General features: G+C 39.6%; 1 long non-coding RNA gene and 1 pseudogene across 1 annotated transcript in view; one reads left to right on the forward strand and one right to left on the reverse strand.

Annotated features, from left to right (window-relative positions):
* LOC132995636 (uncharacterized) overlaps nt 1-23,444 on the reverse strand; it is a 169,882-nt gene that overhangs the window by 7,529 nt on the left and 138,909 nt on the right. The window lies entirely within an intron of this gene.
* Nucleotides 13,454-21,896, forward strand: LOC132954362 (primary amine oxidase, liver isozyme-like; annotated as a pseudogene).

The following is a 23,444-nucleotide window of genomic DNA, read 5'->3' on the forward strand; positions in this document are numbered from 1 at the left end:
AATAAGGTAAAGCTTCAGCCTACAGCTTTTCGGTCAAAATGTTTTAGTTTTTTCCTGTGACCGAAATAAATGATTACTACTACTGATTACTACTACTTATCAAGAAGAGTGTGTTGATATTAAAAAGTTTATAGTGCAGTTTGGAACAGAACATTTGTTTTTATCTCAAAACTGCAACATGGAGTCCATTGAGTAAAGGACATTCCAAAAATCTAATAATTGGAAATTAACTTTCTTTTGAAGAGGGAGCGGGGAAGATCATCATGGAGTCAGGATATAGTCATCCTACATTAGCAATAACACTTGAAGCTATTTCAACTTATTGTCCCTAAAGGACAATTTGTCAATTTGTCAGAACACATAGGAAAAAGGCAGGGACACAATACAGTGCAATAATCATAATAAGATATATGAATACATGAAGGTACAAAAGAAAACCTAGAAATGTAAAACTGCCATTAAAACCAACGAAAGTCCTTGTTATTCATAGAAAATCTGGATATCAATAGGATAATCATGAGGATTAAAGATCAGCTGTGGCTCAGTTGGTAGAGACTGTTGCCTTTTAACCGGAAGGTTAAGGGTTAAATCCCCAGCTCCTGCATCTACATGTCAGATGTGTCCTTGAACAAGTAAACCAAGTTGCTCCTGCTGCTTCGTCATTAATATTCAAAAGGAATGTTAATGGGGGATTTGCATGTGCTGTTTTAAAGAGCAATTGTGTTTGTTAGGTTTTATGGCTAATTTACCATCACCATCATGCTTAAATATTTGCTTACTCTTTGACTTGATTTGAAATTGTATTATTAACATGTAACAAATGATAAAGGTGAACATAAAAAAACAGACAGAAAATAAATAATAATTACAAACAGTGGAAAGTAAAGAAAAAATTGTGGTACACTAAGCTATTTAGTTGGCATGTCAAAGCCCTTCAAGGGACAGGTGTTACAAATTAACATCTGCTATTAAGCATGAAACATGCATTGGATTGCTGTTTTCAGCATGTGTATAAATATCCCCACGCCCTCTCCATTAATACTTATCTATTCAGCTAGTTTCCTATATATAATATATTTCTAAATTAAGAATACAATACACCCACATATGTGACAATGTGTACACATTTAAGAATATGTGGATTAATTCTTTCTGTTGCCTCACAGCGAGGAGATTCCTGGTTCGGATCCCTGTCGGAGAGGATACTCTCTGTGTGGAGATTACATGTTCTCCGTATGTGCATGTGTGGGTTCTCTATGGGTACTCTGGTTCCCTCCCACAGTCTTAAGACATGCTCATTATGTTATGGAGACTCTTCATTGCCGGTAGGAGTGAATTGAGTGTGACTGGTTGTCTGTTTGTCAGCCCTGTGATTGACTGGTTTACCCAGCTCTCCAATCCCCAATGATCCCCAATGACAGCTGGGATCGACTCCAGCATTGCAACCCGAAAGATAAAAAGTGGTATAGATAATGGATGGATGGGCATGTCTGCTTTTACTACCATTTACTCTGATTACTTTGACTTTCAAGTGAAAACTGGTTTCCAAAAAGGTTATTACAGACAAAAAAAAGCAAACATGTATATAGACTGGAAACACAACATATCATATCATTCACCATTTGAAGATACATAGACTTTATTGTTGTTTGCTGTTACCTTTGAGACTTGAGTGTCAGACAGCACATTTTTATGAAGAAAAACTTTTCAAACTTGTTAATTCTTCCTCTTATTTATCTTCCAGGTTGGATTTCCTGAAGGGATAGTTTTATGTTCACCTCTTCAATATGAGCCAGCCAATATGAGCCATGCAGTGTCCCTCCAAAGCAACAGGAAGGAGATAATTCAAAACAATCTCTGCCTACTTCTTACAACTCAACAATAACATGAAAGAAGACTGTTTATTGTGATACATTAGCCTTGTCAACCAAGGTTTTGAAATCTGATAGAAGAGAAGAGAAGAGAAACCCGGACTGGATTAACCCAAAGGGGGGTTTCATAGAACTTCCGCCCCCCTTACACAATGACCACAGGTCTTTACTTACCATTTCAAATTATTCCGTTATATGCACAAATGTAAGACTGGTAACTCAACAGAGGTCAACATGTCTTAAATTATGTCCATGTGCTTACTGTAATAAGACAAGGCTAGCTTATGTCAAGAGTACCTTTCATTAAGAAGTGTTAAAGGTAATAAAAACATAAAAACCAATAGATTTGGATAACGTTTACATTCAATTTCTTAAAATGATCTCAAAGTAAAAGTCACACTTTGCACCTTGGGCAGTTTGGAAAAGCTCTGTTCAATCTTCAATCTGAGTTGTACTATATGATTTCAATTGTACTTCTTTAAGGTGTCAAAGTTACTGTATATTGTGGTTCAGTCCCTGTGTTTGTATAGTTCATTGAAATAATCCTCACCTCAGGTCATATACCAATACCAATTCAGCCATACTCAGTTACATACATGTAGCATACTTGGTGTACTTCATGGAGTATCCAAATAAAGGCCCAGCATCTAATTCTATACCATACTATACCGGCTGCTCTGTTAGTCAAAAAGCTTATTTCAGTTTAATTTGGCTACTTATGTCAGTACCTTTCCATGTAGTACACTTTGTAAGCTATGTAGTTGAGTAAGACTGAATTCTGATTGTGCAGTGTTGGCTCAAATCTAACAGAGTAGTTGTGCACTCACCAGCAATGATGATGATGGCACTTATTTTTAACAGCAATTTGCAACAAGTTGGAGCATTATTTCCGCCATTTGAACATGATTTTCACACTTCAAAATATCTCTCACTTAGTTCACCTTACTCAGTTTAATTTTACTACAACCAATAAATATGAAATTACTTTAATGTTTATTTCTTTGTGCAATATTGCTTGACAAGAGGTTGAAAACCATGCCCCCTCCTCCCAAGGTGTTTGGATAAGGAGATGTCCAATGTAATTCGATAGACTGGGACTATAAAGTGTGTATGTTTTTTCCATGGATAGAGGAGAGCACGTTTTGAATAGTGTGTAGTGAGATTCCTTGTGTGAGCTTTGAGATTTCAGGTTGGAGGTCCATCATGTGTTAAAGCTTAAAGCATGGCCTCGCTTACATGGATGGGTATAATATGCTTCTCAGGAAATCAAAGTTGAGGTTCAGGCATGATGTTTCTGCTTCTGGACCTAGGTTGAAAAAGTTAGCTTCACATCGCTTTTTAACCAGAATTCAAAATGTATTCAAAATGTTTTCTACTGTATACAATATATATGCAACCTTTTGTTAACAAGCTTAAGTGTAACAAGGAAATATCAAAGAGTGTTCATAACTAGTTTATGCTGACTTCTCGAAGGCTCAGGTAAGACAAAATAAAGATCTGTTTGCACATACTATACGCACCTATTTATTGATGTGAACAGTTTTTCTTTGCTGCTGTGCATCAAAACTATATTGATTTGGTTGGAATTACTGTAGGAATACATGTGATATATACACTCATTGAAGGAGAACTCCACTTATTTTAAACCACAAAGTGTTTCCTTTTGTCTCAAACCTCTTAGTTTACTTTATTTACAAGAAGGACACATCAAAATGCCACTGGATCCAAATCAGTAGAATAAGCTGATTGGCATTGGCAGAGAAGATTTGACAAGTTTTTCATGGGAGCAACCCAAATACTTAGCTCTGCTGCTCATCCTACAAATGCATGTTCCTTACAAATGTGGCACCATTTAAAAGGGAAACAAACAGGCTTTCCAACAGTATAAGATTTATTGCCAAGGAGCATTGTTACAACAAAGAAATAATCTACTAAACACAAATTACCTTACTTTTTGTACAATGTTAATTAAACAAAGAAAATTAATCTGAAACTATTTTATTAGTTTAAACAAACTAGTTAGATGAGTTCAAGTAAGCACAATTCTGTAGAATTTGGATTTTATTTGTATTGGCTTTCCTCCCACTTTAGTATTCACTCCTATTCTTTGTTAAAATGTGTTTGAGAATGGAGGCAGTTTCCAAAGTTACCATTTTTGACACAAGGGGGCAGCATTGTCCTTTCCCATAATGGCTCAGATAACTCTAAAATTATTAGTCGTGAGCAGTCAGATGCTTAAATTGTCTTTTGCTGTCTGAAAAACAGCTTTCCAGCTCATACTGCTGGTAACTGACCAATGTGCACTTGTTATATATTGTGAGGCAATGGTCTCTCTTTGTTGATAAATTATAAATTCATCATTGTACATTGTACATTAATGATACATTCAACATTAATTAAAAGATAAATCATATTACACAGGTCTCCATGTCAGCCAGAAGAGATATACATTGATTAAAAGGGATTGCAACTAAAACTCAATTTATCTGGAATATAGTAGTAAAAGGCCACTAACATGATTCAGTACTAACATGATTTTTTGAAGATCAGTCGATGTTCCAAGCGCATTTTGTAATTGTTCTGTAGTTAACAACAAAAGTGAGATTTAAAGAACTTTTTCAAAAGTGCCATGTTATAATGCAATTCATTTCACTCACCGATGACTGCCATCAAACTTTCATGTATTTAAAACTCATGTGTTCTGTAGTCAGTCTTAAGACTTACATTTTATGCTTGAGGGTATGGAGAGGTTAAATAAAAGAGCCAAAGGGTTAGAGTTTATATAAATACCACAACTCCTGACTTTTTCACATACCTGATACTTTGGTCTATAGATATAACAAACTTAGTTCGCTGGAGAAAAGGTAAGGTCCACATACATTTCTGCTTTGCTCCTCTCAGATGGACTGACCTGTTGTAGGAGCCACCCCAATTTTTTAGTTTTTGGCATAACTGCAGACTCCAACATGTTTTCTGTCACGTACTGTAACCTCATGTCTTGGCTGTCCACTACTCTGGGACCTGACTTCTGGCTCTTTTCCCATGCGTTTCCTGACTAGACCCTGCTGTTAATTCATTGCCTGCTGCACATCTGCAACTCCTCTGAGACTGCAGTCCATAGGTTCCTGCTGTTCACTTCCTGTCATGGCTATGTTGAATTTGGATCTTGCAGATGCTGTACCCGTCCTAGGATTTATATTGTCTAATAGAAATGTTTTTGATATTTCTGTTTTTTTCCTTTATAGCCTGACTTACCCAGGAAAGTGTAATGGGTTCAGTGTTTGAAGCTTTGTGTGGACATGACTGTCCTTGAAAAAAGAAGAAAAAATTATATCAAAATAATTGTGCTGCTATAGGCTTAGACTGCCAGGGGACTTGATGCACCAAGCGCACATTTCCTTCTCTCTCTCGTATAAATTAATGTCTCATGTTGATATCTTTATTTTCATCGAGGGCATTCACAAAGATTCTGAGAATCCTCTCAGGGACCTCCTTACTACGACGTACATCAGAGAGTAAGTACAACACAAGCAAGGATCTAGAAAAAGGAAATGATGTCAGTAAGTGCAAACGATCAGCTTTGAGTTCGATTGGACACACAGGTGCTGACAGGAAGTGACCAGAGGCGAAGAACAACATTGACAGCAGTTCTTGAGAGCTCTAAAGTCGCCATTATCAAACAAAAACCATCGTCATTACCATCATCATCATCAATAATATCGAGACCGGGGCGCAGTTGTTAGTGCGCACGCCCCATGTATGGAGGCTATAGTCTTCCAAGCGGGCAGCCCAGGTTCGAATCCAGCCTGTGGCTCCTTTCCCGCATGTCATTCCCCACTCTCTCTCTCCCTGATTTCCGACTCTATCCACTGTCCTATCTCTACATTAAAGGCACAAAAAGCCCAAAAATAAATCTTTAAAAAAATATATCGAGACCATCATCATCCTCATCATAAAGGTCGTAGGTATTCAGGAAAGAGGTTGGTCTTTAGCTTTTTCTTAAAGGTGCAAAGGGACTCTGCAGATCGAATGGAGTTTGGTAGTTTGTTCCACCACCGGGGGGCGACAGAAGAGAAGAGTCTAGTCAGCGTCTTAGGACCCTGTTGTGAAGGTTGGATCAGACGCCTTTCATTGGCAGAGCGTAGTGGGCGGGAGTGAGTGTAGACCTGGATGACAGAGTTAAAGTAAGGAGGAGACGTTTTAGTCGCTGTTTTGTAAGCGAGCAGCAGAGTTTTAAATTTGATGCGAGCAGTAACTGGGAGCCAGTGTAAGGAGATGCACAGCGGAGTGACATGTGCTCTTTTAGGAAGGTTGAAGACCAGTCGTGCTGCTGCATTTTGTATCATCTGCAGAGGTTTGATAGTGCATGTAGGAAGACCTGCCAGTAGAGAGTTGCAATTGTCAATGCGTGATATCACAAGAGCCTGTACCAGGAGCTGTGTAGCATGTTCTGACAGGTAAGGTCTGAGCTTCCTGATGTTGTACAGGGCAAATCGACATGGCTGGGCAATTGAGGACACTTGCACCTTAAATGTTAAACCTTAAAGGAGCTCAGTCTTTGAAAGGTTGAGTTGAAGGTGGCGTTCATTCATCCATTTAGAGATATCAGCAAGGCATGACAAAATTCTTGCTGAGACTGTAACATCGTCTGGCCGGAATGACAGGAAGAGCTGGGTATCGTCAGCATAGCAGTGGCTATCTAAATCACATTTTCAGAGCAACTCTGAGCAAAGAAGAGACAGAAAGTTTGATCCCATTGAGGAGGTGTGGTTGCCCCCATTGCTATATGACACATTTTTCCAGAAGCGGGGATTGGTTGTTCAAAAGAAATTGAGAGAAAAGGCCTCCCTTAGTTATAATAGGCATAGATGGACAGTGAAATGAAATGGGCCCAATCATACAGTTTAGTAATAATAAACATTATGAAATGAACATCTCTGTGAGATAAATTTAAAGCCGTACTTTAAAAGTATATAGACAACAAAATGTTTGAAATCACATGCCCACTGGTGCAGCAGCCTCAAGCTGATCATTATATCAGCATTAAAGAGTCTTAATAAGTGTTTGGATGCACCTGTGGAGGTTACCGCATGTAGAGAAACTCAAAAAGCATTTGTCACTTTTCACTGAAAAAAGTCATAGATGGATTGAAACGTCTGCATGAATCATTTCTGTCTGTTCGGCTCAACTATGAGTCAAAAAGAACATTCTTCATGTAGCCTCCTCACCATTCCTAACAGTTTTACACCTTAGCAGCTATTTTAAGGGCTAGAAGCTTTGTGAATAACTTTCATCTTTACCAGGATCTAGTCTTAACTTTAAGGGGAAATACGAAAAAGTAAATTTTAGGGTATAGTCCAAAGAAAAATGTGGTCACAGAGAATAAAAGGAGTACAGGCAGAAGTTTTAACAAAGAAATATTTGTATTGAATCATAGTTTGGCTGAGCCAACAAACTATTCATGCAGACATTTTAGTCCATCTTGGACTTTCTTCAGTACAAAGTGAGTCATGCATGTTGAGTCCCTATAAATATGGTACGCTCCAGAAGTGCAACTTATCAATGATTACGGGCTGACGTACTGATATCATTTGTAGAGGCTACTGCACAAATGGGCATGTGTTTTCAAACACTTTGTAAGCTATATACTTTTAAAGTGTTGCGTACAATGCAAAAAAAGAGTAAACCGTTTCTGAGTTTAGAGCAGAAATTGCACGCTATCGTCATACTCACTAGTTAAAGTATAAAGACAAAGTGTGCTTGGGACTGTTCTATTATTTTATATTTGAAACTTCACCAAATCCTGATAAACATTGAAGAAATATTCGTTTTAACATGTTTAATGTGTGTTTTGTGGCTCACTGAAGTTCAACTGTTAATACCTGTACTGTCACTTTAAGAGGTCGCAGTGTGCGTGACGTCATGTGTTGTGCTTCTCTCAGTCCACGCTAGGCTCACTGAGAGAAGGTAAGGATAGTTAGCGCTGTTCATGGTTTAGCACTATTTCTTGTTATAGACAATGTAAAATGCAGCAGTTTGCAATTGGAGGTTACTCTTTAAGTTGGTGAACATGCAGAAGAGTTGTGTTTTAAATGTAGACTTGTGCATGAACTTTATGAAGTTTATTAGCAGACACATGTTTCCAAGTGCTACAGGGTTTCTCTGTGTTTATCTGCTAACAGGGGACTGGAGACCCGCGTGTGTGAGAGAGACTGCATGTTACTGAGACTTTTGTATTTCTTTTTGACTTGTGCAGGTATGTGCATTTTATGTGTGTTTTATATGTTCACTGTTTGTATAAATAATTATGCTGGTTGTAATTCATGTGCTGCAAATGCTTTTAGCATTTAAATAATTTCATTTCATTTAGTGTTACATTTTATTTAAAGACATTAATGCTGTTTAAAACAGAATTTGACCTTTGTTAAAAATGCATTATTTGCATGTATAAATTAAAAAGCAGTCTGCGCTAAGCTCACTCAGAGAAGGGGACTGGAGACCCGCGTGTGTGAGAGAGACTGCATGTTACTGAGACTTTTGTATTTCTTTTTGACTTGTGCAGATGCAGCAGCCAGCACGGTTCACAATAAATGAGAAACCAGTGGCAGATCGTGGTCCGAGTACTTCTTCTTTCAACGCAACACCAGAACACAACGCAGATATCACGACCAGTAACAGATGTGCATCCAGTGAAGTTTAGAACTTCAGCAGGACAGGCACACCCATTACACTAGTTTGGAAGGGTGTTAAATCTATTATATGCATGTAATCGAAAAAGTGAACAATTTCCCTTGCAGGCAAGTGAGACTCTGAATTTGCTAATTACTTGATTATCTTTTTAAATAGTTCTTAAGCATTTAAGTTTTAGTGAGAAAATGCTTGTGTACACGAATGCTTCTCCACAACAATTGGGAATAAGTATTGATAAAGAATGTGTTTTTAGAAGTCTTCAGGGGATGCGAAAAAGAGAAGCATCTCAGCTTCAGAGCCATTGGCTGAACATTTTTCCATTATTTTATTGAAATCTTTCTAACACCAAAGAGTTCCTTACTTGCCTTTGGAAAGAGTCTGACGTTGTACTTGTGCCCAAGATCAAATACCAAAATCTCTTAAAGATTTCCAGCCATTAGCCTACTAACCTGTAGTAAAAAATTAGATTTTGGGTGTAACTCCGGAAACATTGAACCCCTTCCAATTTACCTATAGGGCAGGTAGGGATGTTGAGGATGCTTTAGGCACCCTTCTTCATATATTGCAGAGTCACCTGGATGGTTCAAAGAATTCTGTTCTATAAAAAAAGAAAAGAAAAAGAAACACTTGCAGTCTATGCTAAAATTAATGCTTGACTGGAGAAACACCAGAATCAACCCCTGTTCTTTTCTGTTATCAGCAGGATGAGATTAATTTATCTTGTTTGTTTATTGAATCAGCCTCATTAGCTTTGAGCAAAATGATGCCAAATTAAAAATCTTAAATCTCTCACATGATTGACCCAACAATAAGTTAAGGAGTGACCTTTCTTTCAGGTAATGCCTATTGTTATCTGTGTCCTTGTTTTTAAGGGTGCAGGGACATAATATCATATCATCATAAAGTGAGGCAACAATAAAATGTTTATATGTATAATCATTTATATGTACTTTACTGTATGTATAATATTCAACTAGTGGAACATTATATACACTTGGAGTTGAAGAAACCTTCCCCATTTTGTGTCCCTCCTACTTTTTGCCATAGTACGCTCATTTCAGCAGGCATAATCAGACTGTGTTCTGTTAAGAAATGGCATCCCTACTGTACCATCTCACTCTATTCAGGTCAATATGAAGGTAAACCAAAGGGACAAAATACGTTAAAACATAGCAGACAAAATACTGAGAAAAGAGAGTAAAATTATTATGGGTAAAACATGAATAAAATAAAGTAATAAGGAGAAATATAAGAAAAATTAACTAAAACGACAACAGTGTTGGGGTTGTATCAAGTCAACTTTGGTTATATTCTTTAATAATTATACTTAATTATTAATAATATAAATAAAATATCATCAAACTATGTTTAATCTCGTTTTGGGGCACCACCCTGTACTCAGGGAAATATAACCAAAATATCACTCAAATCAGTCTCAAATTAGTTATTTAATTACTAATATTATTAATAATTAATAACTATATTTAATAAATTGAAGGCGTGAATCCGTACACAAAGCCTTCACACCCAGCTTATATCACAATGCAAATACACCAGTAATCACAAACAACTGCTCTCTTAAATTATAACAGAATTTATTTAAACAAAGCAACATCAATCCAAAATCAATGAACTTAATCAAACAAATAACTATCATAAACTAATCTAAGCAACAAACATTATCAAGCAAGGCTTGTGGAAGGGGTGTGAATGTGTGTGTGTGTGTGTGTGTGTGTGAGAGAGAGAGGGGGGGGAGAAGAGAGGGGGAAGATGGCTTTGTGCCCACGTGGTCGCTCACGATGGCGCACTTCTAACAAAGACCTGGGTGCGTGTGTGTGTGTGTGTCTGTGGATGAAAGAGAGAGAGAAGGGGGGAAGAGGGGGGAGATTGCTTCGTCCCATGTGGTCGCCCTTCCGATGGCGCACACCAAACAAAGACCTAATGTGGCCTTAATGTCTAAAAGAGACCGAGTTCGGCCTTACACGATCTGTGTCTCTGAGTGTATAGATCTCTGTGTGTGTGTGTGTGTGTGTGTGTGTGTGTGTGTGTGTGTGTGTGTGTGTGGGTGTAGCCTATGTGCGTAATGGTAAAAGGGAAAGAAATGAGGAGAATAGAGGAGGAGAGCAATGCGTGCCTGAAGAGGCCGGATTAGAGTCCGAATCCCACGCCACAACTCGGAGTAATTCCCTTCATTCACAGAAACAAACCAATGGCTGAATTCAAGTTAATACGGTTTACACTGGCCTTTCTGATCAGAAGAGTAATACCCGGTTATAACGCTGTTACGCTAAACACATATAGGACGCAGCGGTCCGAAACGGGAACAACAAGAGTTTTAAACAGGTAAAACTCAGGACGCAGCAGTCCAACAAAGATAAAAATTACAGTTTCTGCTTCAACCAAACAATTGTTAAAAACACTCTCTAAAGCTAATTCTGCCCAGACCTAATTAAGCCTCACTTGTGAATCGCTTTGGTGAAGGAAAGGAGTCCGGCGATAAAACAGATCTTCTGTCCGTTCTGGTGCAGAGGCGTCTGATGGCGGCGATGGTCCCTTACGGCAAGAGTGGCTTCGATGTGTTCTCCGTCGAGTGGAAAGATGTCCGTTGATGTCCTTTCGTTGCAGGACGGAATAAGACCGTTATCTTTCTGATAATCTGTTATAGTCTGACGCTCTCCGAGAAACTGGACAATCCGAGCTCGGGATTTAGAACACTGCCGGCCGCGGATTACCTGCGCGCCAAAATTTAAAACAAAGGAAGATTGTTGCAGGAAACAGGAGGTGAGCTTGTGTCTCCGAACACTTGAAGTCAGCGCGTGGAAAGAGAGAGAGCAATGGAAGTCTTGGAGCTTTGTAGCCTGGCCTGCTCCATGGGGGGTCTACCTCAAGTCCCCTCCAATGAGGAGAGAGAGGTTCCGGTCCCCCCTTACTTCACGCGTTGGTGTGAAGTACCACAGGGGATTCTGGGATTAAGAGTCCTTTTAAGAGGCCTCTTTGTGATCTCAGTGAATTACTCAAATGAGGTGCAGGCCCAAGTCCATTGTTTGACTGTCCTAAACCTGCGTGGCCCAACAACAGCCAGATTAAAAGATTAAACAATGAATCAGCCATTCATGAGTCTGATGGATGTGGGCACAAAGGTTGACATGGCTCTCTTAGTCCCGAAGGTGAGAGATCTGTACCTGTGGCCTAAGGGGTAGAAGGTTGTATAGATTGTAAAGTGTGCATGTGGTGTCTGAGGCTTTGTGTTGTCCCTTTGGGTTTGTCCTCCTGTTGTAAGTGCTTGCTCAGTGTTATGATCATGTTCAATGGATTGCGATGAATGTTAGACAGGAACCCAAACAAGGTTCGATAAATGGAATAGCCATAAAAACCTGGAATCACCGTCACAATGCACAACACAACCACAATGCACTTTGATAGCAAGTTCCTGACTGAAAAATAACAGAGATGTTGAGAGATTTAAAAAGAAATGATGACACGCTCGTTGATTAATTTTAACAGCTAGCCTACAAAATTAACATAAGGAGTGAGATTAATCTGTGTTATGTATTACTTCATTTTATGATTAATTGAAATGTTGGAATTACCATTTAAACTGCTACCTGTCATGATTCCTGTTTAGTTTAATATTTTGTTAATTTCAGAATGAATTTCCTGTTTTATTTTGTATTGTTCTTCCCTAGTGTTGCTTTTAACCCTGTGTGTATTCTGTTCTTATTCCTGGTTAAAGTTTCTGGTGCTTAATGTTTTATTTTCTCCATTGTATCTTTTTGTTTCTCTGTGTATTTTTATGTTTATGATCCTGAATTTAGTTTTCTGTGTTTCCTGTTTTATGTTGTAGTTGTGATTGCCTTCATTGTCTTCTCATGAGTCTTTTGTCTCACCTGTGTTTGTTTGCCCCTTGTATTTAGTGTCTTATGTTTCTTCCATTCAGTGTCAGTCAATTGTCAGATTTTCCCCGTGGTTACTGCTTTACTTACCAGTGCTTTCTTGTGACTCCCAGTTTTCTCTTTGTGGATTTTTGTTGGATTTTTTTGGATTTAATTCTAAGTAAGTTTCTATTTGCCTTTTGGAGTTTTGGTAGAGAAATGTGAAAGTTGGAGAAATTTAAAAATTATGTGGTATATGTTCATAACTCAATACACAAACTGTCCTCAGAGGAAAATTTGGTCCCTGTAACACTGAAGATAAAATGCAACCCGAGAAGTTTTGGAAGTGGCCCGCAACAGTGAAACAGTAACTCTCCTTGTAGCTTTTTAGCTCCAAACACCGTTCCAGGGTCCTATTTTTTCCTTTGAATAAAGTTTGTGTATTTAGTTCAGAAAATATAGCATAGGATTGTTTAATTCTCCAACTTCAAAATTTCATGACCAAATCTACATAGTGCACCTTTAAATATTTTAGTTTGACTGCAATTGGGTCCTCTACCTTTGGGGGGGTAAATTCAAAACTTGACAGCTACCCATCAGCATTTGCATTCAGAAGTATTTCCGAAGTGTGGTATCATGATATTTTCTTATAAAAAGCACTTAACACAAAGTTCAACTGGGTCTTTGAACAATTCAAATTCAATCTAAGGGCCAAAGAATGACAATATATATGAATATAGTTGACCCACAGTGCTTTTCTTAAGTCAAGTTTGGCCAAGCTTACTGTTTAACAACATGTTATATTAAATTACATGACAACATTCATTGCTATCATTGTGTGAGTTTTAGTCTCCTTTATACAACTCAATAATTATTACAGTAATAATTTGCATGAGACTCAAACTGACTGCTACTGCTCTTATCAAAACAAACACATCACATGGTAACGTTATCTTGTAAAAGCAGCCTGTGAAACCATTAGCCTCGCCCCTTTTACCGGTCTCTCTGAAATGCTTTCATTTCATTTCCACAACTATACCTGCTGTACACAGGCAAAGAAATGATCTGCAAAACTGTTTTCAGGGTCCTTACATACCTTCTGGTTCTTGTAGCTGTTGCTCTGCTGATCAGTAACTGTGTTTTAATATGGCTCAACACCCAGCGCACTCCACAGTGCCCTGCTCACCAGGTGAACCCAGACCGATCAGTCAACCACAATGAGCGCAGTGTTGTGTTTGCTGACCTCTCAGCTGAAGAGATTCTACAGGTGCGTGACTACATGTCCAAGATCCCAGGGATGAACATTTCATTTGAACCATCTTCACCTCCTTCAGCTGACTTCCTGTATATGATCGAGCTCTCCCTGCCAAAAAAACAGGAGGTTTTGCACTATCTGGATGGTGACGGGCCAAAACCAAAAAGAGAAGCAACTGCAGTGGTTTTTTATGGAAGTAAGAACTTTGTAAAGGAATATGTAGTTGGCCCGATACCCAACCCATCCTACCACAAAGATGTCACTGTTGAGAGATACAAAAAGGAGATCCCTTTCACTGCACGTCCAGTTACCTCCCAGGAATACATACTTATGGATTTATTCATGCTGCATGTGCTTAAACCAGTGAGTACATTGCTGAATGACAGCTTTGGTTTAACTCCATCATCATACAGTGTATATTATGAAAGCATGCCCAGAGGGAGACAGACAAAGCTGGATTACACTTTGTCGAGATGAGGAGGGCTACTATATCCATCCAGTTGGCTTTGAAATCTTGATAGACCACCAAAGCACCAATTTTTCCTCCTGGCATGTGATGAAAGTGCTTTATAATGGACAGTACTTTAATAGTTTATTAGAACTGAAGCAGACATATGAAGCAGGGACTGTGGAGAAAATCATCTACAAACCTGTGCCAAATTATGCATCACTCAAACCCAAGAAGAAACCCACAGGTGTTGGACCCCAACAATATTATGTACAAGGCAAGCGATTCAGTATAAAGAAAAATAACATTGTATACCTTGACTGGAGTTTCGCCTTTGGCTGAAACGCAGTAAGGGGCATGAGGGTTTTTGATGTTCGTTTTAGAGGAGAGAGGATCATCTATGAGCTAAGCGTTCAAGGGGCTATGTCAGTTTATGGGTCTGTTTCCCCAAATATCATGCCCACCAAGTTCTTGGATAACAGCTTGAGCATGGGTACATGTGTCTATGAATTGGTGAGGGGGCCCCTATTCAGCCACCTTCATAGACACTGCTGTTCCACGGCGGCTCAGAAACTCAATTTGTGTCTTTGAGCATGACATGGGCCAACCTCTACGGAGGCACTTCTCAGAGATTGTCTACAACAGTTATGGAGGACTTGCCAATAGTGCCTTAGTGTTCAGGACAATCACAGCTATAGCAAACTATGACTACATTTGGGATTTAATTTTCTACCAAAGTGGTTCAGTGGAGGCCAAAGTACATGCAAGCGGCTATGTTCAATCTTCCTTCCTAATGAATAATCATTTTCAGTTTGGTCATCAAGTGGCTGAAAATACCACTGGAAATATCCACACACATTTCCTTAACTTCAAAGTGGATCTTGATGTTTTAGGTATGTGTAATTAAAAATACTATGACTCAAATAATTAAAATTCATATGTTTAATACAATTTGCCTATAAAAACATACAATCGTACCGACTGAAAGTAAAATAACTTGCAGTTTTACCTTTTTACAGGAGTAAAGAATGTATTCCAGACCAAAGACATGGAGTTTGTCAATGTCTCTCTTCCCTGGATGCCTGAACGCCATGCCATGATCCCGCAGTTGGTGGAGAAACAGCTTCAAACAGAACAGGTGCAGTATTAATATAAGAAATTATTATTGTAAAAATAACCTTCTAATAGCTGCATAGCTGCAAGCAAATGTATAAACAACCAGATCAATTCTATTGGTAAATTTCTTTGGAAAAATTATGAAATAATAATTTTAAAAGTTATACTTCTAAAGTAATAGTGGATTGCTCTCTCTGGTTGGAGGAGTGAGTCCTTGCCCCAACTGAAGGAGTTTAAGTACCTCAGGGTCTTATTCATGAGTGAGGGTAAAATGGACCGTGAAATTGACAGACGGATTGGCTCAGCAATAATGCAGGCATTGTGACCGAAAGAATAATATCGCTGATATAAGCGGCCGTAATGAGTTTCCGGGAGGGTGGCTGGGCTCAGCCTTAGAGATACGGTGAGGAGCTCAGACTTTCGGGGTGAGCTTGGAGTAGAGCCGCTACTCCTCCGAATAATCCGGACATCTGATTAGGATGCCTCCTGGACGCCTACCTTTGGAGGTAGACCCAGAGTTACCTGGAGGGATTATACTGTATATCCCGTCTGGCCTTGGAACGCCTTGGAATCCCCCAGGAGGAGCTGGAAAATGTTGCTGGGGAGAGGGAAGTCTGGGTTGACTGCGACCCAACATCAAATAAATTGAAGAAACTGGATGGATGGATGGACTTCTAACGTTCCATTTTAAGTCAAAGCAAAACACAAACAGCAGTACCAGAAGTGTTTACCCATTCTTTGGGTCTGAGTTAGACCACTCAAAGTAGCAAATATATAAGGTACCTTAAATCGCAGTATTACAATATTCTGACGGTTAGGTTCCCTTTAGGCTATTATGTTTTAGATCAACTACAAAATCTACATTGTTTAAATCAAATACATTACCTGTAATCCATCAACTTGGCATTTAGGTAAAAGGCCCTAATTGTATAAGAGGGGTCGCTAGAGGTGTACGCTTCTTCCAGGAGGCAACCTGTCTCATGCATGCCTATTGCCAGTCTCATATTATTTCAATTAATATTCCATGCTAATGACCTATCCATGTCATCAAAATCATTCAAACTGAGAGTTTAATCTGTATGCATGCCAATAGTGACCCTTATTTAATAAGTACCTATCAATTAAAAAAAAAAATTAAAAGTTCACGTGAATCTGCTAGGTAAAGTATTTTCATAATCTTAGCTAAAATCTTGTGCAGTGTTTTTCTGTCAATTTAAAGTATTTAATGTATTTGTGCATTTCAATTTGTATTGTAAATGATTTTCAGGGGGTTTGCAGTTTATGTGATTGATTTGGTTTTTGGAGAACATTGTTTTAAAAGGTTGGCAGTTCACTTCCATTTATATACTTGTTTTGGGCTTCCATGTGCATTATTTACAGTTTTTCTCAGTCGCTTTGGTACATTTCTCGAATCATCTTCGACATTTGCAAAACAGTAAGTGCATTTCTCAAAACAATTCGTACAAATAGCAAAACACCATGGATTACCTGCAAAAGCCAGTCTCTAAAATCCTTAGTTAATCTCTCAAAAGTAAATATCTGTGTCCTTGTGTACGGATAAGACAGTCAAATTGCTTAGTCATGTTGTCAATATAACAGTGTACTCTGGAGTGTACACCTCCTGACGTTCCTGTCTGTTGTGTCTGTTGGGCCACAAATTCTCATCCACATCACAACGAATATCTTCTCTTGCAATGCAGCGTGGAAAGAATCTTTTAGAGTGTCTTATCCAGCCTCTGCAGGCATCTGCTGTGATGTTATCCCACGCTACATCCATGGCAGCCAGAAGGGTCATCTGTGTATGTGGCTGGCGATCATATACTTTCCATGTCCATGCTGAGAAAAATTCCTCAATGGGGTTGAGGAATGGGGAGTAGGGGGAGAGGAACTCCATCAGCATCCTGTTGTGGGTCGCAAACCATTGCCTGATGATGTTGGAGCGATGGAAACTGACATTGTCCCAAACTATCACATACTTTGGCAAGTCATCTCCAATCTAACCCCTCTCTTGTTCAGGGATGAGATCCCTGTAGAGAGTGTCTACAAAGGTGACAAGACGCTCTGTATTGTATGGCCCAATAATGGGAATATGCGCTAGCACCCCATTCTTAGAGATAGCAGCACCCATGGTTATGTTCCCGCCCGTTGGCCTGGCACATCAACTGTAGCTCTGTGGCCGATGATATTTTGACCAAGTCACACCAGGTGTGAAAAGGGGCCCTCTGCCACCCCTGTGAAGTTGTCTTGCAGTCCTATGTGGAAAAAATATAGTAATGCAAAACACAAAATTGAGTAAGATAAAATATCACTGTATAAAGTATACTTACTGTATATTGTAAAATGCAAGTGGAATACTGTAATATTGTATGAAGCATTACAGAAAGTATACAGTATTACAGTACAGTGCCTCTTGTTAGATTACATAACTGTTCTGTCGACGAAAAGTCTGAATGATTGAGGACACAGTTGTTCTCCCATCATTTGGCTGCACCCTTCGACCAGCCTTGGCTATTGTAAGCCCATGATTGAGAACGTGGTCTACAAGTGTGGCTCTTATCTCATCAGGAACACGCATATGTCCTCGGCCTCTTCTGCCTCTTCCTCTGTTTTGCCTCCCAGCTCCTCCGCCACGTAGCCTCACTCCTCTTCCTCTTCTTCTTCTCTCTGGCTGTTGACCCCATCCAATTCCTTGTCCTTCCATTGTCAGACATTGTAACATTGTGTTGTGCTCCGGCTATATATATACTTGCCAGTTGATGGTTCATGAGATGCACCTTTGAGCTATTTCAGAAAACTAGTTGATTATTGGTTGATCTAATGCTTCACACATTTCCCTTCGTTAGAGAAAGTCAAGATTCACCTTGGAGCAATTTACCAATTCAGGACAGATTTAGAAAAAAAGTCTAATGGAAATGTATAGAAATATGCTTGACATATTATGACAACTTGTTCAACCATGTAAATGAACCATCTGTTCATGTAAAAACTTATGTGATGAACTAATGCCTAAATGTTGTGGGGGGTGAGACTATTCAACAGAGATCCATTATAATACATTTTGATCAACATGACATAAGCAATTGATAATGTAGGAAACAGCAGAGAATTGTACATAATCATTTGCATGGATGTACCAAAGCATTTGCAACTTGTTCAAAGAAATTAGAAACTGCTTTTTTGATGTGCACAAGTGACACAATGATGTGAAGATTGAACAAGTAGTTTTCAGAATTTCAATTCTGATCTGAGAAATGTACCAAAGCGACTGAGAAAAACTGTAATTTGCATCCTCTTTGAATTGGCAGCCTGTTTCATGCAGAAATCATTTGGTCACTGCTGGGAAAGTGGAAATCAGGGGATAGGTACGTGGGTCCGTGGCTGTAGCCCCGGGATGCCTGGAGCTAGTGCTAGCTCTGGGGCTATGAGCTCCAGCTCCAACTCATCCCTCTGCACCCGCTTTCCCAGCCTGGCACTTCGTGCTTTCGCCATCCCCAGTGTCCGGGTTGAACTTGCTACTCATCTCTTTGCAACAGTTTAACATTCTCCCTGTCATCAAACACTGACAATTCACCCACGGAGAGCCCTCTGCCCTGGGCCTGACAAGTTCAAAATCCTGGCAGATGGAAGTCCCGTAGCCTACTGAAGCCGGGCAATGGTGAACGGTAGCCGGGCAGCCAACTTAGCAAAGCTACCGCTCAACAAGACCTCATTTCTCAAAGTTGTGTTTTTCCCCCCTACATGTTATAATGTCGTGTTTGTGCACAATAGAACGTGGGGCAGAACCCCGGTGGTGCCGGGCTTCTCCTGGCGTACCGGGGATGCTCTCATTGAATCCCCGCTCAGGTCGCTCACAGATGCGGGAGGCAGAAAGGGAGGTGATTTTAATTAAACACCACCGGAGCCACAAGACTCCTCTCACCGGAGCAGTGTTTCACCGGGGTTCTGCCCCACGTTCTATTGTGCACAAACACGACATTATAACATGTAGGGGGGAAAAACACAACTTTGAGAAATGAGGTCTTGTTGAGCGGTAGCTTTGCTAAGTTGACTGCCCGGCTACCGGCACTGTTGCCCGGCTTGAGTATGCCAGGATTTTGAACTTGTCAGGCCCGGGGCAGAGGGCTCTCTGTGGGTGAATTGTCAGTGTTTGATGACAGGGAGAATGTTAAACTGTTGCAAAGAGGTGAGTAGCGAGTTCATCCCGGACACCAGGGATGGCGAAAGCACGACGTGTCAGGCTGGGAAAGCGGGTGCAGAGGGATGAGTTGCAGCTGGAGCTCATAGCCCCAGAGCTAGCACTAGCTCCAGGCATCCCGGGGCTACAGCCACAGACCCACACTCGGCTCTCGTCCCCGATGTCAGAATCCCGGTCGGACTCGCTTTATCGCCGCGTTTCAGTAACATTGAAGTTATCCTGTGTCTTTCAACGATACAACTTCCCTATCTAAACATAACTTTCTGTTCCTAGCTGTCTCTCTTACTCTCTCCCGTAAATAAACCAAAATGAACAGTTCCACAGCGCCCCTACAGGCCTGGAGCACTTCAGTTTAAGGCTGAACTTGCAGCGTTTCTGTGTTTGCAGTTGTTTTCTGGTTGTGTGTGTTTCAACTTAAGTTTCGTTTCTGTATTTGCAGCGCGTTTGATGATTATGCAGTTGTTTTGCCTATTTGCAGCGCGTTTCAGCCTTTGCATTTATTGTGGTAGTTTGCATTTGCTTTTGAATGTGCAGCATTTCTATATATGCTGTGCGTTTTTCTAAATGTGTGTCGTTTCATCAGTTGCTGAGCGTTTGACCCCTACCGGCCACCGTAGATAGGTGATAGGGGCTGTCTAATGAACAGCACATAAGGACACTAAAGGAGATGCTTAAAATCTGGAAAACCTTTCATTTATAACCTCCAATCACAAAGGATATATAAGGTTCATCTTCTTACAGGAGGCAGCACTACATTTTGGCGCCAAGACTCCACGTTACCTCCATGTTGCGAGCAACCAGACCAACCGGTGGGGTCATCAGCGCTCCTACAGGCTGCAGGTGTTCAGCAACACTGGTGACCACCTCCCAGAGAGCCAAGCAGAGGAGAGGGCCATGTCCTGGGCCAGGTGAGAATCTGATTTTAAATGTAACTCAGACTAAAATCATAATCACATTGTGAACTCAACTCTGTGCTATGGCTATTGTGCTCTATCTGAAGAAGTCTCCTACTCCTCATCTAAGTTATTCCTCTCCCTGCAATATTATTTAACTTAACCCCCACCAGGTACAAGGTTACCATAACTAAGCACAAGGATTTGGAAGAGGGCAGCAGCAGCCTTTACAATCAACATGACATTTGGGATCCTTGCCTTGCTCAAGAGACCTGCAGCCCTATTCTTGAACCCTTCACCTACCATGGCTTTGATTGAAGCTTTCAGGGAATCGCGGAAGGAGGAGTTCTTAGTTTTTTTATTTGACGTAAGCTAATTTTTACAAATTAACAATAAGGCCATGATCATGAATATAAATGTGTGGAGTTTATTTGTATGACAGGTAGGGTACTCTATTTATTTTGCATGTATTTGTTTCATAATCTGTCTTGAAATTCTAATCATTTTATGCAGACAGACTGAAATGATTAGACGACCTTCTTGCCTGTCTTCCTACCTATAAGACCACCTGCCTTCCTGTGTAATCATTGTATATCAGCTGAATCTAGAGCTATTGGACTAGTTGGAGAAGAATTGCATACTCAGGTGTTTGGTATACAAATTAAACTGATAAGATTGTGTTTCAAATGTTTCTTAAAATTGGTAAGTTCTTCCAGAAAATCTTCATTTCAATAAAAGAGTCCCTAGGTTCCTACAGAAAATCCTTTTGAACAAATTAAACTGTTTCTGTTGTCCAACAAGGTTCTCAGTCATCTAGGTCATGGTAATTTAAAGCTTAATCCAAACTGCAACTTGACCTATTTGAGGGGGCGCAGATGGGTGTCTTTCATTTCCTCAATAAGTCCTCCCTTGACCATTTACAAATGATTCAAAATGCAGCTGCAAGATTGTTAACCAGGTTCATCAGGTCCATTCATATTATACCCGTTTTATTCTGTATTAGCTCCCAATTAAGTCCGAATACATTTTGAAATTCTTGTTTTTGTTTATAAAGCCCTGAAACACACCTGTTTTTTTTATACATGTATACCTGTAGTGTGTACCAACTGTGCAAAGCTGTGACAACAAATTCCCCCCCGGGGAACAATGAAATATTGTATTATATGTTGTATGTGCTGTATGTTTATATCTTTGACCTGCTCCATCCTGTCATCACCAGTAGACCCCTCAGATCTTCTGAACAGGGTGTACTTTGTGTCCCTCTTGTCAGATTATAAACTAGGGGGGATCGTGCCTTTGAATTCGTGGCTCTGACACTTTGGATTGCTCTTCTTATGCACATACGCTGTACAGACTTTTGTCCACATTTAATGTGGATGTTATTATGTGATGTAATTTTGTACAAATGTTTTTCTCTTTTCTTTGTTCATCTTTTCTGATTTTTATTGTTGTTACTGCTCTAGTAATATTATGTGAAACACTTTGTGACCGCTGTTAAAGGGGCTTTACTCGCACTGTTAAAGGGGCTTTACCAAATAAACGTATTATTATTGTTATTGTTATTGTTATTATTATTATTATTATTATTATAGTTGAGGATGTTTGACATCTCATCTTTATTTCTAAACCCCCTGGTGGACTGAGCTAGAAATACATGTCTCTAAGGGTAGCCTATGGCATAGGTTGTGTAAACAAGTAGAAGTTGAGTTTTATTAGGAGTCATTGACGCCTTCAGTCGTTGGGGCCACATGACCCAGGATTTGAATGAGGCTTTAATTTAGAATTACACACTGCATTATGAGTTCATAGTAGCTGATGTCTCAGGCCACGACCTCTATTACAGTATGGTTGTTCAACCTGAACACTGATTGCTTCCTGAAGACCTCTTTCAAACCAGTGGCCTCCCCTGGATAGGATGTGAACTTTTCTGTCTTTAATGGACTGTCCTGTGCAGGACAAGGAACTTAAGACAGCCACAGGCTTGAAGTTGTCCGGCATGGGGCTGGGCATTTGATGAAATGTAGTATTGTTAAGCTGTAGCCAAGAGATTTACAAAGAGTTAAACCTGGACTCTGAAAGCGGGGATGACGAAGGCAGATTGTCAGGCTCTGACAGAGGGATGTTTAAGGGAAGGAGTCAAGTAATCTCTGCAACTAGAGCTAGCTTAAAACATCTCAGACTGCCATAACAGAACCCTCGTGGCTGCATTTCTTAGACATTTTAATGTGCATATTTCACAGATTTGTTGTACCACTGGGCCAGAGACAGGGTACATAAAAAGGAGAGGTTTATATAAAACTCACTATTTAAATACAATATGACAAAGAAATAAAAGCAAACAATACACAAATGCAAGACAAACAAAACCAATACAAATGAACCAAACCAAAAGTAAACACAAAATTACTTCATACCATTAATTAAACCCAGAAATGACAAACCAAATCTGCTATAAAAAATGTATTACAGACAGCTCTTTACAGACTCTTTTCCAGACATATTTGAAAAAAAAAAATGACAAGACCAGTGTCACCAACTTGTTCATTTCACACACAAACAAGAAGAGAAACAGCAGAGCACTTAAGGAGATGGATGTGCGCCCAGATTTTAACCAATGCCTAACAAAAAGCTTCAAAACACCACACAGCTGCTGCAACAGGGAGAAAAAAAGGGGCAAAGGGAATTATTTACTCTGTGTTTATTGTGTTAGCTTGGTAATTTATCAAACTATCAATTACACAAGGTATGGATAAGTTCTGGATCAAATTCCAATTTTCTCAACGTGGTGGTGATAAGAGAAGGCGAGGTGATAAAGGTTTGAAGTTATTTAGAAGATGATATCATTTTTAGTTCTATAACTTCACAGCTTGAGCTTCTGATAGGATCTGATGAAGTCAGGTTAACAATCATTGGGATTCATCCTCTGGGCACAAAGTGTATCTTAACAGAACTCTCTGAAACTTACTATATGACCGTTGAGATATTTATGCCTGAACAGTTTCAGCAAACCCAGCAGTATGGTCAGTAGGCTTTAAATATGACTGCACTATACTAAAATGCTCTTCTTAAATAAATTAAATATAATATTTTGTAATGTTGCTCAA

This window comes from Labrus mixtus, chromosome 20, assembly GCF_963584025.1.
Source record: "Labrus mixtus chromosome 20, fLabMix1.1, whole genome shotgun sequence".
In the NCBI taxonomy this organism is placed as follows: Eukaryota; Metazoa; Chordata; class Actinopteri; order Labriformes; family Labridae; genus Labrus; species Labrus mixtus.